General features: G+C 38.8%; 1 protein-coding gene across 13 annotated transcripts in view; it reads left to right on the top strand.

The window, feature by feature from the left end:
* The first annotated feature begins 6,584 nt into the window (after window positions 1–6,584).
* LOC129764752 (C-type lectin domain family 4 member F) overlaps window positions 6,585–19,204 on the top strand; it is a 223,372-nt gene continuing 210,752 nt past the window's right edge. For 10 of the 13 annotated variants that reach the window (XR_008741217.1, XR_008741213.1, XR_008741218.1 and 7 more), the window contains exon 1: window positions 6,585–6,653. The gene's annotated coding sequence lies outside the window, so the exon portion shown is untranslated. Of the gene's footprint in view, window positions 6,654–6,735; window positions 6,755–19,204 lie in introns of those variants that run through there. The other 3 variants (XR_008741216.1, XR_008741214.1, XR_008741215.1) reach the window with 3 other exon arrangements.

The following is a 19,204-nucleotide window of genomic DNA, read 5'->3' on the forward strand; positions in this document are numbered from 1 at the left end:
CATCAGCTGTCATTGCTTGCGTTTTGTACTAAAACATTCGCCCGACGCAGTCTGTTGATCTGCAGTCACAGTCTAGCATTCGCGTCTCCACTTTACAAAATAACAAAATAACAAAATAAAATTCGTATGAAAATCTTGTTCTTGTTGTGTCCACGGATCAGTTGAATGTTTCTAAAAACAACACATTGACATATCCGCGCTGGCGGCATTGAGCTTCGTTTACTAGTTTGGGGGAAGGCGTGAAAGAATAGCTGATTTTCAGACGGAATGAATACGTTTTCAAAATTAAAATGAATGAAAATTAGCTTTTCGATATGAAACTAGTATTCTATTTAAAAAACATTTTTGTTTGCAGGTGGTGAAAAAGTCTCATACGAAAATTGTTTATGAAGACAACTCAATACAGGTCGGACTCGATTATCCGGAATTTTAGACCCGATTATCCGGAGTATTTTATTTTTGATTTTTGGAAATTTTGAATAATTTGTATAATAATTCTATATTGAATAGCTAATATGAGTATCAAAAGAAAGGGCTTGACTAGTAGAATGCAGTTATTTATGAAAAATGCAAATCCAAGATTAGTGCACCCGTGGCCGAGTGGTTAGCGTCTCACATTATCATGCCGGGTGTTCGGGTTCGAATCCCGTCCTGGGCGGGGGATTTTTCGTCAAAGAAATTTCCTTCGACTTGCACTGTGGTCACGCGTATTCTAGAGCTTGCCCCTCGGAATACATTCAGGGCGTGTTATTTGGCTTAAGAAATCTCAACTAAGTATTAATAAATGAAGCATTAACTAGCTTACGTTGAGACGGCAAAAGTTCCATAGGGAACGTTAACGCCATTCAAGAAGAAGAAGCAAATCCAAGATGGATGCCACTACAAAATGGCGGATTGCATATTTTCTCAGAACTCCATCAATATGGGTATCAAATGAAAGGGCTTGACTAGTAGAACACAGTTATTTATGAAAAATGCAAATCCAAGATGGCGGCCACTACAAAATGGCGTATTTCATATTTTCTCAGAACCCCATCAATATGGGTAGCAAATGAAAAAAAAAAGGCTTGACTAGTAGAACACAGTTATTTATGAAAAATGTATCAAAACAAAGTTCTCGACTAGTAGAACATAGCAGATAATGAAAAATCCGATTTCAAGATGACCGCAGTCCCCAAACAACTAATTACTTTTTGAATGGTTTCATCCAGCTTGACCTGTTTCTATGTATGTTTGAATGTTTGTTGGGTTGTCCCACATTAATATAAAATTGACCCCGTTCCTATTGAATGATTGATCTGGAATTTGGAACATACATTTAATTCTACTGTCATTATAAAACTGCGTATTCCATGATCTTGAAAAATTCAATTTGGCCGCCGCAAAAAATGGCTGAATGGCTTGATTTGGAGAATACACTACACTATGAACAACATAAATTCGAAAAGGTTGCCGCCACAAAATGGTCGACTATGTGTTTTTGCAATCCTCTCAATATTGGTATCAATAGAAATGATTTGACTAATAGAATACAATACAGGTCGGACTCGATTATATACAGACTCGATTATATGTGATTCGATTTGGAAAAAAATATTGTTTTTATATTTCAAATATGGCTTATTTCATGGAGAAATGTAACCTTTCAACGTTAAGGTTTAGTTCAAGTGGCTATTACATGTACAGTGGGGTAAAAATAATGATTTTTGAAGATTTTGCTTGAATTTTCACCGGGAATTGTTTCTATCGATATTGCAGCCAAATTAAGAAAGATAGAAGTTGTGCGTCAAAGATTGTGGAGCGGTAAAAGAACTTCATTTTAATTGATAGAAACAATGTAGTTTAATATAAAGTTTTAGGATAAAATTAATAATAACACATTAAAAATTAATTAACCAAAATGTTATTAAAATTCACTAATTTAGTTGTTCCACTACTATATCCTGTACTAAATTTTTTCATCTTTCCAATGAAAGCATCAGAATCGTCTTCCGTAGCGTACTTTTTAATGTAGAGCCAGTTTGAAGCAACAGAGTCCGAAACAAAAAAAAAGTTCTGTAACTCTGTCATTGTTGAAATTCTAACATATGCATAGGAGGATTTTTTCAAATCGATCAAATATGATCGTCTATCACCTCCTGAGAGAATATGGATAAATTATTTTTTTTCATGTGAGAAAGGTGTTTTCTGACTTTAAGGGGATGAATCAAAAATCAAATTCCTCTTTAATTTTCAAAAAACGAAAAATACATGCAAAAAAAAACAAATAAAGAAAAAAAATTGTTTTGACTCGATTATCCGGAGGATTCCGGAGTGAAAAAAAAATCAATACTCCGGATAATCGAGTCCGACCTGTATTATGATGAAAATCAGAAACACGTATTTCAAGTACTCAAATAACATGATGTGAAAATTTTCATTCAAATTCTAGAATTTAAACACCGGCTTCGTGTCTTCTAATCTGATAGAGATTACACTAACGAGTTTGGGACCCAAATTATGGCCCTAATTTGAAGTTACCACCAGACGTCGACACCATGCCACTGTCATCGCAAATTCGGCGCAAGCAGTTTAGAACAAATGTTAGCGTTTAGTACAACGATGCTAATGACGCAACGCATTATTGTGTTCGACTAAATGGAAACACACATATTTAAAATGAAGTGTCAAATCACAATTGTCGCAAGGCTACGCATAGCGCAGCATTCTGGTCCCACCTTTAGTTTTTTTTTCTCGGGGTACGTAACGAAAAGTTGTTGTTTTGGTGCCAATAAAGATAGTAATCTCGATTTTTCATTCGGAATTTGCAACGAAATGTTGATTGGCACGATAATATACCCTATGCAAAATATTAGCTCATTCGGACTTCATTTACTGGTGTCACAAACGTTAAAGTTTGAGTTTTTTGAAAATCAAAAAATCACCGTAAATCGGGGTTTTTAAAAAACAAATACCAAACATTTGATGCCAAATGTCTTAAAATTGCATCTGTGTCGCATATTTAATCTCTCACTACAACAGAAGAAATTTCCCACGCTCTGGAAGGAATCTTATATGTTCCCTGTTTATAAGAAAGGCGATAAACATGACGTGCGCAATTACAGGGGAATCACGTCTCTATGTGCTGGTTCTAAGTTGTTCGAGACCATCATGTCTTCTTCTTCTTCTTCAATGGCACTAACGTTCCTAGAGGAACTTCGCCGTCTCAACGTAGTATTACTTGCGTCATTTTTATTAGTACGTAGTTGAGATTTCTATGCCAAATAACACGCCTTGAATGCATTTTGAGTGGCAAGCTCTAGAATACGCGTGATCACAGTGCAAGTCGGAGGAAATTTCTTTGACGAAAAATTCCCCCGACCAGAACGGGAATCGAACCCGAACACCCGGCATGTTAGTTATGACGCTAACCACTCGGCCAAGGGAGCACAATCATGTACGGGCATCTATTTTCTCAATCGAAAGCTTACATCTCCACGGATCAACACGGATTCTACCCGGGTAGGTCAGTGACAACAAATCTGCTCCAATTCACATCCGAATGTATTAACCACCTGGAGAATGGCAAACAAGTTGATGCCATCTACACCGATCTGAAAGCCGCCTTCGATAGAATTGACTACCGGATTTTGCTATGTAAACTCTCTTAACTTGGTGCCTCGGCTGCTTATGTGGACTGGCTCAAATCCTACCTTTGCGACAGGAAGCTTTGTGTAAAGATTGGTTCATATAGTTCAACATGGTTCCAAAACCATTCCGACGTCCCGCAGGGCAGTAACCTCGGACCACTACTATTCGCACTCTACATCAACGATGTCTCAGCTCTATTGGGTGTTGGTTGTAGACTGATGTATGCTGATGACCTCAAAATCTATAACGTAGTCGATAGCCCAGCTGACTGCGTTCACCTACAATGCCTGTTAAATCTGTTTGTCGAATGGTGTAAAGTGAACAACATGATGCTCAGTATCAACAAATGCTTCGTGATAACATTTTGTCGCTCTGCTAATCCGATCCACTGGGAGTACAAAATTGATGATATAGTTATTGAACGAATGCAGCAAGTAACAGACTTAGGAGTTCGGTTTGACTCTAGGCTGACCTTCAACGATCATCGCTCCATAGCAATTGATCGTGCCAATAGATTGCTAGGACTCATCATGCGGACAACTAAAGAGTTCACTGACATGCATTGCCTCAAAACGCTCTACTGTTCGTTGGTTCGATCAATCCTTGAATCCTCGTCAGTGATTTGGAGTCCCTATCAAGCTATTTGGATCGACAGGATTGAACGCATACAACGACAATTTGTTCGTTTCGCCCTGCGCTTGCTTCCATGGAGGGATCGCATTAATCTCCCTCCTTATATTGATCGGTGCCGCCTGCTGGGAATGGATACCCTTGAACAACGACGCTCTGTTCAACAAGCAGTCTTTGCAGTGAAGATTTTGAATGGAGAAGCTGACTGTCAGAGCCTACTTGCAAAAATGTCACTGAACGCTCCCACCCGGATTCAACGACGAACTCTAGATCAGATGCTGGCTGTTCCATTCCACCGCTCGCTTTTCGTTACTTTGAGCCGATGTCTACTATAACAAGAGCATTCAACGAAGTGTCCCATTTGTTTGATTCCGATATGTCTTCGACAGTGTTTAGCCAGAAAATCTTTCGCTCTAGACATCCTCCACATCATTAGGTTAAGTTATATTCATTAAGACTATGAGTCAGATGGATTAATAAATAAATAAATAAATAAATAAATAAATGTATGAATATATCTTGTTGAAATTCTAACTACTTATGTTGCAACGAAATAGAATCAGGGACAGAGTGTAGGACGTACTCGATTATATACAGCCTCCGATTCCTTTTCATTGTATATAATCGAATCCTGTATATAATCGAGTCGAAAAATATTTTTTCCATTTGATTTTATAGATATTTTTTTTCGGTTTTTGAATATAAAACAGGAATTTAATTTTTGATTCATCCCTTTAAAGTCATAAAATACCTTTCTCACACAAAAAATTCGAATTTTTCCATGAGGTGATAGAGGATTATATTTGATGAAAAAAAAATCCTTCTACGCATTAGATCGAATTTCAACAATGTTCGAGTTGTTGAACTTTTTGCCTGTTTCGAACCTGCTTGTCTTAAACTGTCTCTAAGTTAGTGATTTTAATGGTCTTCTTCCTTATTCTATAAAAAAATACATAATAAACTAGAATGTTTCTAACAACCAAATTGAAGCTCTCTAACCACTCTACAATTCTTTCACTATAGCGTTGAAATATTTCATTTTCGGTTGAAATAAGCCATATTTGAATTACGAAACAAAAATTTTTTTGAACTGTATATAATCGAGTCTAAGAGTCTAAAATTGTATATTATCGAATAAGATTTAATCGAGACAGTATATAATCGAGTTATACCTGTAATTGAAATGAACAAGAAAAAAAATCTGTAATTGGAGGGACGATGATCATCGCTTAGTGTTTATAAAACCATCTGAGAATGTCTGCATGTCTTGCGTGACAGTAAATTTAGTTAGATCACCTCTTGCCGAAAACGCAACGCCAAGCTCGATTGGAGGGTATTCATCCACCACTTCACTGAACAGAGCAGAACCAGTAAATGATGAGCCAACAGGTTTAGAAGACAATATCACCGTTTCACCTAGTTTCGCTTTTTGTGCCACTAAACACGATCCGCAACCGTACGACTAGACGTTTTTGCATTATTTTTCCTGCATTTCCTGCAACGCACTTATGCTCATTTCGAAATTGATTCTGATTGTAAGAGGCAATCAAATGTTTGAGCATTGAAAATCGAAGCCAAAATAAACCAACACATGTCCCACCCTATATGATCCTACTAAAATATATTATTGTTGAGATTCTGACAAAACATCATAAGTCACGTTTTCCAGACTGCAGCGTTGCGCTAAGATAATAGTTAACAAAGTTACATAATAATGTGTAACGTAAATGATGAAAATCATCTACCATCTACATCAATCGCTCCACTTGATCATCGCCCTAGCACAGCAGAGAATTAACATACTTACGTAAAATTGAACGGTTTCAACAACAAAGATGAGTAGTGTAATTATTTGGCATAGCTCTGCTTGAAATATGTATTTACTGAAAGCTCAAACAATTGCAACCATTGTAGGGCAACATTCAAAGAAAAAACATGAAATATAACCATCTAAATTAAATCAAAATTTGTATAGTAATGTTGGCCAACAACCTGTTCTAAATCTCCAAATTTTAGCAAACTGATCGATCGATTGGCATCCTTGAGCAATGGAAACGCTGGTCTGAGCCTCGCCGGTGCAACCCAATCATCGTGCAACGTGCAAACTAGTGACCGATCTCTAGTGTGATGGTTGCTGCTGCTCGCTAGTGGAACCCGCACTCGTCTAGGCGCTGCTGATGCTGTGAGCCGATTGTCGCCCAACAGTCGGAGAGTAAAACCACTCAGACGAAGCCCGAGATGCAAGCAAAAAGGGAAAACGCGCTGCTCGCAACCTCTGGTGGTTTGTATTCAAAATCGAAAGTGAATTGATTTCAGCTTCCCCAGTCTTAGTTCGACCTTCTTTAGCAGAGCATCGCGATTCGATTCTGTCGGGCCGAGCAGCTGCCACAGATGTAAGAGCACCCCGACGCGTAGAGCCGCGCGATCTTTCTTGTCTTGTGTTGTGTTGACTTGCGTAGCGGTTTGCTGTTTTTGTTGTTGTACCCGTTTCGGGGTTCGTTTCTTGCTGCGATTGTCGAAGTCGCCTCCAACTCCAACGGCACCACGATATAGATTGTGTAACGCGCTAAGGATTTTCTGCGACGTTCGGACTTACGGCTGATTTTCTCTCGCTCGTCGTGTGCTCCGGACAAACGGGTCGGGTCGTGTGTAGCTGGCCACACAGCTCATGTGGCACCTTAAAGGGTGCCGATGCCGAAGATTTACACTGATCGCTGGAAGTATTCGGACGCCACGGTGTAATGGAATGTGACGATTTCGATGCAAAGTTATAGGAACAGTGTTTTAAAATTTATAAGGTTGAGAGAATGTAAAACATGACTGTAGGTTGTATAGGCGTGATACGATTGAAAATTGTTTTAGTATGAATAGTTATGTTAGTTCGCTAATGCGAATTAGCTCTGTGACATTGGGTTTTAAGTTAAACTCGGAATATTTATGCGATGCAAAAAATGAGCCACAGGATGTGAGAAACTGTAATATGGATGACTTATGAAATCGTTTACAATTATGGGATAGTTTATCAATGTTTGCACAACATTTTCTCTGGTAATTCTGACCAGTATTCAGAGAGTGTTGTTGTACTCAATGGGATCAAATGACCCACTCCTTACTAAGATTCTAATTAGGATTTTTTGCATTCATTGGTTAGGTTACAATACCGCCATTCCATGCCAAACCGATATAGCGGTCCTCATATCACTTCATGGAATAGTAAAGAGCTCTTCCAGCGATGCAGTTATTATCGTAGAGTAGAACTCGTTGGAAATCTCTGTCCGTTCATAGGTGTCAGAAAAAAGTAGCAGGGGACCAAATCCGGTGAATTGACATGATTGTTGTGTTTTTTCCACGAAAAATTCCTACAAGCAACGATGACTAAATAGGTGAATTATGAACAGTTTTTCAACAATTCGGAACGTATTGCTTCTCGAAAATTTTGCTTGAATCTAAAGTAATAACGATAATTAGATTAATGGTTATACGATAATTAGGTAAGAACTTCTGACGCACTACGTGACGGTAATTAAAGAAAATAGTTAGCAAAATCTTAAAATTTGATCGAATTTGGCGTGCTTTTGGCTCTTTTGGGCTCTTCCATTGAGATGATTTGGCCTATGATCGTAACCATACAGCCATGATTCGTAATCAGTTAGGACCCTTCTGAGCAAATTAGGATCATCATTATACACTCTGTCCAACTTCTATAAGACCACATTGATTCTATTTCGTTGCAATAAAAACAGTTAGAATTTCAACAAGGTACATTCATACATTGTTGAATGCTTAGAATAAAGTATATTTAACGTCAATTTCATTCAAAAGAGTTGTTTGTTTATTTATTGTGCTTAAATATGATAATTTCAGCTGTCCAGTTTCTAAAAGACCACTTCAGAATTCAGAAGTATTATCAATGAAAAATTCAAAATGATCGGCTGATTTACATGTCAATAATTGACAACCTTGCCATTTCGACTAATAACCTTGAAAATTTGTGTTGGAATACTGTTTACCAAATTCTGCTGAACTGATTTCTCGATATTTTTCCACTTTTATGAAATTGCGACCTTGAGCTCTTCATTCGTGATGTAAAGTTTTCCCTCGGTGTAGATTCGGCGTACAAGGATCCCTCCTAAGATTTTCAACAGGATTCAAGTCTGGAGAGCGAGCCGGTTAGTCCAAAAAATTAAGTTTTTGGTCCTTTATCCATTGCTTAGTTTACTTGCTGGTATGAATAGTAGCATTATTTTGCTGGAATGTGAATTTTTTGTGACGATATCCATGCAAAAACGGTAGGAGTGGGGATTCTAGAACATGTTTGAAATCCTTGAATGATGTGAAAGCTGTCTTGAGCTTTCCGGTTGCACAGGATTCCGCCCAAACCATGCACGAGTTTCAAGTCCTGGTTGAAAAATACTGTTCCTTTTTTCGTAAAACACGCCAGTATCCGTTGAAACCATGAGGCCAAATTGAACTTTTCCAAATCCAAATTGAACTTTTTTTCATCAGTAAAGATGCCTACACATTGAATACATTGAAGAACTTTTTTTTATCTGTATTGTAGTGATTTTCCACTCATTTGGCTGGTTCGTCACTTTTTACTTCCATTTTTGGAAGAATGTCGGGAGTGAGAATTGAACTCGTGACCTTTAGCGTGAGAAGCATGGATGTTACCACTACGCCAGATCGCCTCCACATTGAAGAACTTTTCGTTATGATATATAGCAAAATGTATTCTTTTGGAAACATTCTTTGTCACAACATACCATGTCCCACTGTCAGTTCATGTGAGCTTTGGCAGAACTCAGACATCTTCCGATGTGAGATGGTGTAAGATGAGGAGTTTTAACCTTTTAAGCCGTCTTTATGTGGGGATTTTTTACCAAAATTTGACGAATTGTCACCCGAGCAGTTGAGTAGTTGAAATATTACTTTATTTGCACATGTGATTCTGAAGTATTCGAACCTGTTCTAGCTATTTCCCGCTTATCCCGGTCAGAGAGCTTCGATTTACGTGGAGCTCTCTCCTTCTTACCGTATCCTTGAGGATTCGCCAAATAATTGAGCACTACTGATAACAACATTTTCTTGGTGAAATGCATCGATTTGTCTTTCTTCGCTCTCCGTGAGGTCTTTTACCTTCGGCATTTGACAGATTTAATTGATCAAAACAACTAAAACAACGGAAAATGTAACTGGTCTTGACAGTTGACAGTTGAAAATACGAAAACATTCGTTTACGCTCAGCGCTTGCACACACACACAAATGAAAATCATGCAGCGTATTGTTGGTACCAATCGAGATGAAGAAGAGAAGGTGGGAAGATTCCCGAGTTTGGTTGTGTTGAACTTTGATTGTGTTAGTAGCCAGGAAGATAGGAAATTCACATACCAGGCATACCAGTCAGTTACTCAAATGGTACAAAATTGAATGTGTCGACGAATAACGTTGAAAGAGGATATACAGAAGCTAATTACAGATTTCCAAATCATATTTTTCGCATAATGAAAAAAAAACAGATCACGAACTAAAATGTTTAATTTTTTCTTTGATTTCAGAAATGGTATTCTAATGTCTACTATGTTTGGATTCTAGAGCAACTTCATGGAAGTTTGACTTTTGTCAGCAATTAACAATTAGGGTGCTGGAAACTTCAGTCGTCTAAAACTAAGACTCAAGCGGAAAACTTTTCGTCTCAATTTAAGTCATACGGAGTCAATTAAATTTATTTTTCAAGTTCATTTTACATGAAAAAATTTGCAAACTTTTTCCCAGGCACTGTCAAATGTTTATCCGTCAAAGGAACAATAGATTGTGTGACTCTGACATTGTTCGTTTACGTTTTTGGTCGACGTAACGAGAAGTGAAATTGAATTGAAATTGAGTTTAGAACACTTCAACGATACTGAAATTTCAGTTTCTGTTAAAATGTCGGGCCCTTATGGTTTTGAACGCTAGCATCGATTTAGGAACAAAAAACTAATTTCATTTGCTTATTTTTACTTTTAATAACAACACTTTTCCTATGTAGTGGACTATTATAAGAAAAGTAACATACATAAACAAATTCTGTGACGTCACAGATTTAAAAAGTCTTCCCTCCTTTCATTTTCCATTTCGGTCACCAATACCTACACACTAGAATATAAATTGAAGCATTGTTTGTTTACAATGACACAAAGCAGCATGATCATCACCTGGTCTTATAGAAGTTGGACAGAGTGTAGTCATTTAACAAATGCTGAGCGATACTCATGCGATGAGTTTATCGCCAAAATTAAGCGGTTTCGAAACGAACTTCAATCACACATGTATTATGCTCAAAATATCAGAATATCCGATAATTGTGCAACCGAATGAATCCAATACCAGTCATCCGATATGTCGACAACCTCAACAGCTTTTCAAATAGTGATTGGAAAATTTTCCTAAACAATTTTCTTCACTTTTTCAACATTCTTATCGGTTGTTGACATGCTGCGTTGTGGCATCTAAAGCGAGGTTCCCATTGGCATTTTGAAAAAGAGCTTGATCACTATAAAGTTTTTTCACTTATAAAAGACTCACCGTATGACACTGCCAATATTTCAAGAGTTTCGTAGCACCTTGTTCCATGTTTCATACACAAGGTTTGATGTTTGTTCATAGACCCATTAAATTCGATAGTCGAAAATCAAGCACACCAGAACACGTGTTGTCTTTGTATCTATCAATAAAATAAGCAAAAAAACTTTTTAAATTAAACGGTTTCATTGTGATTGAACACAGCGGCGTAGTGGCAAACCCGGCATTTGCCGGGGGCGCTGAGTCTTTGGGGCGCCAAAATCGAAGAATTCTCAATGGCAATTTTTATCCCCGAATTATATTTCATCTTTCAATTGAGTAAAAAGACATCCATCATGAGTAGTTGCTTCTTTCTGTACATGAAACCAATAACCTCTCTTTGATTTTCGAAAAATTGAAACACCCAACATCATTTCTCATAAATAACTGTGTTCTACTAGTCAAGCCCTTTCATTTGATACCCATATTGGCTATTCAATATGGAATTATTATACAAATTACTCAAAATTTCCGAAAATCAAAAATAAAATACTCCGGATAATCGAATCCCGGATAACCGAGTCTCCGGATAATCGGGTCCGACCTGTATTGACTTTTAGTCAAAACTAGGTTGTTCCGATCCTCGAGGGCGTTTTGTTGGGACTCCCGCTGCAAACAGGTTCTTCAGCTTCCTCTTCTGATACTTTAGATCCAGTATTTGTAGTGACGTTACTCTCGTAACCAGTGTTTGGATTTCGATCAAAATCAAATGATACACAATGTGTCATGCAAGTAAACTCTCACGAACATATAACCAAATATGAGAGGATCATTCAGATACTTGTATGAATGTCAGCAATCACTTTTGTAACTTTTAGTGATTATACTAAGAGAGGAACGAAGACTGTTGTTTGCATATTCGAGTTGTATCAAACATGGCACACTATTTTCGAAGCCTGCATACAAGTTTGAACCGCATATATCGTCCCATTGTACTATAGCGAAACCCACTGCACAGACAAGTGTAAAGCAATAAATGATACAAGAAAAATTACGTCATCATTACGTCACCATTTGCGGAGAGCAGCGAATGGGAAAAGAGATAAAACGCGATAGTTTTTGCTTCTCACTGGAGCGGTGTTGCTAGTAAAACTATGCGGTCTATATGAATATACACATTTCAAGGGATAGCGGCGTTAAAAATGGAAAATATAGTCTGACTACCCTTCGCTTAGCCTCTATCGAGCTAAATAATCATATAGTTTGCACTCTCTGAGACTTAAAAATCAGGATCTGCTACATTAGCTGAATATGAATCTTTCGCTTTGCGTTGTCCGTACGATCCTGCTGTTTCATGATGCATGGAGAGGTCGGTATGCATATGTTAGAGGCAAAGAAGAAAATAAGCTTTCTGCACCGAAAGCGTATATGATAGCTTTGCTTGCATGCTGGTGTGCAATGAAGTGCGAGCCGATGCAGAGTTGTCTCGTTCTCTTTTGTGTCGTGATTTGCAGCACATAACAACAATAGAATACCGCTGGGGGAAATGTTTCCTGAAAGATCATATTTGAACGACCGAATACGATTTTTGACGTAGGACTACGTCTTTCATTTCTATACCGGGGTGTAAAATCAAAGTTTCGAAAACGAAAGCGTTACGCCGGAGACCGAGATTTTGAGCGTTAATAGCTCCTAAACAACTGAACGAAATGGTATGATAAACACTTCATTCGAAAGATAAAATGTCTACGCGTTCTATACTTGTTACTTTTTGATCCAAAAACTTGTTTCAATAGTCTTAAAATTGCTTTCAAAACAGGCTATTGAAATCACCAATCGGTATATAAGCGAGCGCCGCTCGGAAATCCACTCAGTTCTAATTGAACAGCGATTGGAGCATGTTGTCGCTGTTGTGGTGAAGCTCTTCGTTTATCATGAAAGCGCGGATGAACGGTGTCACCAAGAGCCTATTTGTGCAGCTTAGGCCAGAAGGGAATCCATCAGGAGGAGAGTGATGCCACAAACGGTTCCCCGGGAAGATCTCGAAGCAGCCGCTACACACACACACACACATACACGCGCGGAATTCTTTCCGTTTGGATGCCATTCAGCATCGAGAAAGATCCGGAAAATTATCTGCCAGTTCCTCTGGGAATTTAAAAATAAATTCATGTGAAAGAGTTTATTTGAATGTTTTCTATCCATGTAACACTGTGACCAAATACATTTGTTTTTGTGGTTTTTCAATCAATCGCATTTAACAAGATAGCTTCTGAAGATTATTCTTCTCCATCAGTAGGATATTTCCGTATCCAATATTGTATGCGCCCGCAATCGATTATTGCTCAGTCGCCGAAAGTTCCGAGCTCAGAGAGTTCATTCCCCTCTAGTTTGCCTTCCAAATTGCCATCGTAAACCACACCTTCACTCGATTCAATCACACACAAAAAGCATACTTAAGCGATATTCTGGTGGTGAGACACATTCATTTTTCGTGAGGACATCGACAAGACAACATCGTTGCCTAACGTGCTGGAGGAGGTGGACGGCGAAGGATCGACACATACACGCGCAGAATTCTTTCCGTTTGGATGCCATTCAGCATCGAGAAAGTTCCCGAAAGATCTAATCATTGCTGGAAAATAATCTGCCAGTTCCTCTGGGAATTTAAAAATACATTCATGTGAAAGAGTTTATTTGAATGTTTTCTATCCATGTAACACTGTGACCAAATATTTTTCAATCAAGTACTATTAACAGGTGGTTATCGAGTTAGTATTAACCACTGGTGGGCTTCCAGTATCGAGGAAAATGTGGAAATATCTAATCGTTGCTGGAAAATAATCTGCCAGTTCCCCTTGGAATTGAAAATTACATTCAAGCGAAAGAGTGTATTTTAATGTTTTCTATCCATAAAATATCCATATAATACATTTGGGTTTGTGATTTGTCAATCAAGTACAGTTAGCAGGTTAGCTTCTGAAGATTATTCTTCAGAACAAGGTTTTTCGTATCCTATATTGGATGCATAAAACCTTGTGCCTCCAGCGTAACGCTCTCGTTTTCGAAGTCCCCCAAATATTCATTTATTCATTCATTCAGAATGGATATAGATTCAACTTCAAACAAATGATCTCTAAATCAACGATAGTCCTACGTCACCCTTGCGGTTATACCATAGATATAACCCACTTCCTGTTTTTCAATGAGTGGATCATTTGGCAAACACTGCTTGTGTTACATTAACTCTTTGTGGTCGTCTGTCTGCTCTCAGCCACCATACCTTTTTTACTGTTCTGGTCGTTTGTCTGCTTTCAGCCACCACAGTAAGAAACTATGCTAATCTTATGTTTTACTCAACCAAGTATCAGTTTGTGCTTTTCCTAAACGAAGAGTGATTTCTAGTGAACCTGTTCACGAATCAATACGGTGCTCCTATAGGTAACAGATAACGGTACTCAGCATCAAACAAAGTAGTCACCCACACAAGACAACGCACAGTGCTTTGGATGCATAGGAATGTGGGACAAAAATCATAACAGCAGAATTTAGCTATTGTAACACTTTGGAGTGTTACATGTTCATAAGTATCAGAACTGTTTGCATAAATGTCTCATTTTATTTGAATAATCGCATGAGTGTCTCAAGCGACAAAATCTTTGTTTATCTAAAGTGAAAAATTCTGATCATTTCGGAAACGCAGATATCGTTATTTGAATAACTACTGGTTTAAATTATATTGAAGTAGTTGTTTTTAAAGGATAATTGTTTGCATAAGTGTCTTATGTCATCTGAATAATTTCATGTAAAAAAAATCTTTGTTAAAAGTGAAAAGTGCTGATCTCTTCGGATACACATGGCTGGCATTAATTACACATTTATTGCATCCATGGCAAAAGTGTCTCATATTCAACGGATAATAAAAATAATTTTTTTATTGATTATATTTCATATGATTTACTCTTAGAGACTGTTTTGAATGATTTCAAACGGAGACGAATTATAAAATATAATTTTTATATATAAAACATCACATTGAAACACATTGTTAAGTTAAAACATGTATATAGTTCACAAAAAAATAAAATAATGTTTATTTTTCATAACCTTGCATGTATCACTGTTTTTTCAAAGGAACATAATTCCGACCAGTACGACACCCATGCCCAAATTTAATACGACCGCAAAGGGTTAAATGATTAAACCAAGAGAGGAACTACCCTTCCCTTAGCCTCTATCAAGCTAAATAAGCATATAGTTTGCACTCTGAGACTTAAGAATCAGGATCTGCTACATTAGTTGAATATGAATGATTCGCTTTGCGTAGTCCATATGATCCTGCTGTTTCATGATGCATGGAAAGGTTCGATATGTATATGTTAGAGGCAAAGAAGGCATATGCACCGAAAGCGTACATGACGGTTTTGCTTGCGTGCTGGTGTATCATGAAGTGCGAATCGAAGCAGAGTTGTCTCGTTTTCTTTTGTGTCGTGATTTGTAGCACGTAACAACAAAAGAATGCCGCTGGGGGAAATGATTTATGTAAGATCATATTTGAACGAACGAAAGTGATTATAACACCAGATAACACCAGATCTCGACGTTTTATGCATTTTTAAGTCATTTGGCATCGATTTCCAGATTTCATGTACTCCCTCCTTGGGAGATTTTCGAGGGTCAAAAAATCAAAACATTGAGCTTTGATATTATCCTGCCTTTCGACAGCGATGTTTGTCCCCGCATACACCTGTACATTCGAAAAATAGGTTGAGGCCATCCAGACACTGCTGGATCTCTGTTGTCATAGGGATCAATTATTCTGCAGCTTTCAACCTCACTGTACAAAAGGAAGCTCATTTCCAAGCCAAAATCGTGCTGGAAAGTCGGTCTGAGTATCGAATTTGGGGAAAGCGTTGTAGCTGAGCATATTAAAAGAGGTCTGCTAATTGCCCAAATTGTATACTGCCATGAGTATTTTGTTTCCAGCAGTAGCTACAGCCTCCCGGGATGCACTCAGGCTATTGCTCCATCCAATGTCCAAATAGAGTAGGATTGTTGCTTCCAGGTTATTACTTTATTCAATGTAGTGAAGACATCGTAGGTAGATTTTTTAGTCTTCCACATTCCTGCATACAAATAAAGACTGTGGATGTCATATTGGATATGGGACTTCAAATACTTATCACTTCCCTTGTTTTTTTTTTTTTTATCCAAAATATATATTTTTATTAAGGCTCATATGGCGTCAACCTGACGGGGCCGGGAGTTCAATATTTCGACAATGTTTGCCTTATAACTATGTTAGTAATATGTAACCGATTACTCGCGGTTGGCTCGAGGTTAGTATTACAAGTGTTTTCGTAATTGTGATGTTGCTGTCTTCAATGATCTGTACCTGTGCCCGACACGGGATACTTCCTATTGGGATGCAGCTGACCATTAATCAGCAACGCCCCCCTAGTCTGTACCCCATATCTAGCGTGGTGCGTCTTCTCGAGGAATCCAGGATAGAATGGTCACTAGCCGGCGCAATCATCAGCTCGTGTAGAGTTGTCATGAGCGGTACAACCTTTGGCTTTTGTTGAATCATCAGTGGACTGCACAACCTTTGGCCCGTGTATCTGTAAAGAGTGTGTGTATGTATTGCCGCGACTAAGTAAAATTTATAGATCGAATAGGAGGGATACGAAACAGGGACACAACGAAGGAAAAATCATTAAACGTTGACATCGGCGTTCCTGAGGTACAGGTATAGATGAAGCAGAAGATCAGGATCACGGCTCCCGGACGGGGATATCCGATTGTCTGCCTTTTGCTCTCAGTGCTCTAGAGAGCTGAGAGCGAGCAGCATGGAACCGGATACACGACCAGACAACATGCTCGATGTCGTGGTAGCCATCGCCACAATCACAAAGATTGTTTGCTGCGAGCCCAATTCGATAGAGATGCGCGTTTAGGTTGTAGTGATTGGACATAAGCCGAGATATCACGCGAATGAAATCACGACCGACATTCAATCCCTTAAACCAAGCTTTCGTCGAAACCTTAGGGATAATCGTGTGTAACCAACGACCGAACTCATCTTCACTCCACATGCGCTGCCAACTAACGAGTGTGTCCTGACGAGGAATGTGAAAAAATTCGTTATAAGTAATTTTCCTTTCAAAAAGTGTGCCTTCTGAAGCGCCCACCTTAGCTAGCGAGTCCGCTTTCTCATTCCCCGGAATCGAGCAATGAGAGGGAACCCATGCTAAGGTAATCTTGAATAATTTTTCGCCCAAAACACTCAATAGATGTCTTATTCTTGTTAGGAAATAAGATGAGCGTTTATCAACTTTCATTGAGCGGATTGCCTCTATTGAGCTGAGACTGTCTGAAAAAATAAAATAGTGGTCGATGGGCAATGTTTCAATGATCCCTAATGCGTAATATATCGCACCCAGTTCAGCGACATACACGGAACAAGGATCTTTGAGTTTGAAAGAGGCACTGGAATTTTCATTGAAGATGCCGAAGCCAGTGGACCCGTTTATGCATGAACCGTCAGTAAAGAACATTTTATCAGATCTAACTATGCCCCCATATTCTGCCGAAAATATCTCCGGAATGTAATCGGAGCATAGATGATCTGGGATTCCATGGATCTTTTGTCGCATGGACAGATCAAAATTGACAGAGGAATTGCAAAAGTATGGGAAGCAAACTTGGTTGGAGATGCCCGGTGAAGGGTGCACTTCATGGGTAAGGTACTCATGGTATAGAGACATAAAACTTGACTGAGGAGTCAGTTGGAGTAGATTTTCGAAGTTATCAATCACCAATGGATTCATGATCTTGCAACGGATGAGAAATCTGTAGGATAATTCTGTGAACCGAAGAGTAAGCGGGGGTACTCCTGCCAAAACTTCGAGACTCATCGTATGTGTCGAATGCAAACACCCCATGGCTATACGCAAGCAACGATATTGTATTCTCTCCAGCTTGAGAATATGAATCCTGGCAGCTGATCGGAAGCAAAAACTGCCATATTCTAACACTGATAATATCGTTGTTTTGTACAACTGAATGAGGTCTCCTGGATGGGCGCCCCACCATGTTCCGGTTATTGTTTGGAGAAAATTGATTCTTTGCTGGCATTTCTGTTTCAAATACGCAATGTGTATTCCCCAGGTACATTTAGAGTCAAAATATACTCCAAGGTATTTGAAAAACATCGAGTGCTTGATCGTTTTGCCGGATAGGTGAAGCTGGAATTGGGCGGGTTCGTGCTTCCTAGAAAAAAGGACCATTTCAGTTTTCTCCGTAGAGAATTCGATACCCAGCTTGAGAGCCCACGTGAACAGGTTGTTCAGGGTATCTTGCAAGGAATTTTGCAGAACGGCGGGATTAGTACCCGTGATGGAAATAACTCCATCGTCTGCAAGTTGTCTCAACGTGCAATCTCTAGTTAGACAATCATCTATATCATTGACGTAAAAACTGTACAAGAGGGGGCTTAGGCAGGAGCCTTGTGGGAGGCCCATAAAACTGTAACGAGAAGATTTCAAGCTGCCATGATTGAAAAACATGTGCTTTTCTGAGAGTAAATTGTACAGGAAATTATTCAGAATTGGTGAAAGTCCACGATTATGACGTTTCTCTAAGAGAATTTCCATGGAAACTGAATCAAATGCCCCTTTGATATCGAGAAAAACGGAAGCCATTTGTTCTTTGCGAGCAAATGCGATTTGGATTTCAGAAGATAGCAACGCGAGACAATCGTTCGTCCCTTTACCTCGGCGGAAGCCAAACTGCGTATTTGACAGCAAATTGTTCGTTTCAACCCACTTGTCCAAACGAAGTAGAATCATTTTCTCTAACAATTTACGAATACAGGATAACATTGCAATCGGCCTATACGAATTGTGATCGCAAGCCGGCTTGTTGGGTTTTCGTATGGCTATCACTCTCACTTGTCTCCAGTCATGCGGGACAATATTCAGCTCCAGAAACTTGTTGAACAAGTTCAGCAAACGCTGTTTTTCAACAAGTTGAATTTAATCTTGTCCGACCCCGGAGCTGAATTGTTACATGAGAGGAGGGCAATTGAGAATTCTACCATCGAAAAATTCTCATAGTCGCATTGGAGCGGAATGTCGCGTACGACGCTTTGTGCAGGAACAGAATCGGGACAAACCTTCCTTGCAAATTTGAAAATCCAACGGTCAGAGTATTCCTCACTTTCATTTGTATGGTTCCGGCCACGCATTCTCCTAGCCGTATTCCAAAGAGTGCTCATAGCTGTCTCCCTTGACAAACCATTGACGAACTTCCGCCAATATCCACGCTTTTTTGCCTTAATCAGACCTTTTAGTTTGGCTTCTAGAGCTTGGTACTTTCGAAACCATTCCACTAATCCAGTTT

The sequence above is a fragment of the Toxorhynchites rutilus genome, chromosome 2 (assembly GCF_029784135.1).
Source record: "Toxorhynchites rutilus septentrionalis strain SRP chromosome 2, ASM2978413v1, whole genome shotgun sequence".
NCBI lineage: Eukaryota > Metazoa > Arthropoda > Insecta > Diptera > Culicidae > Toxorhynchites > Toxorhynchites rutilus.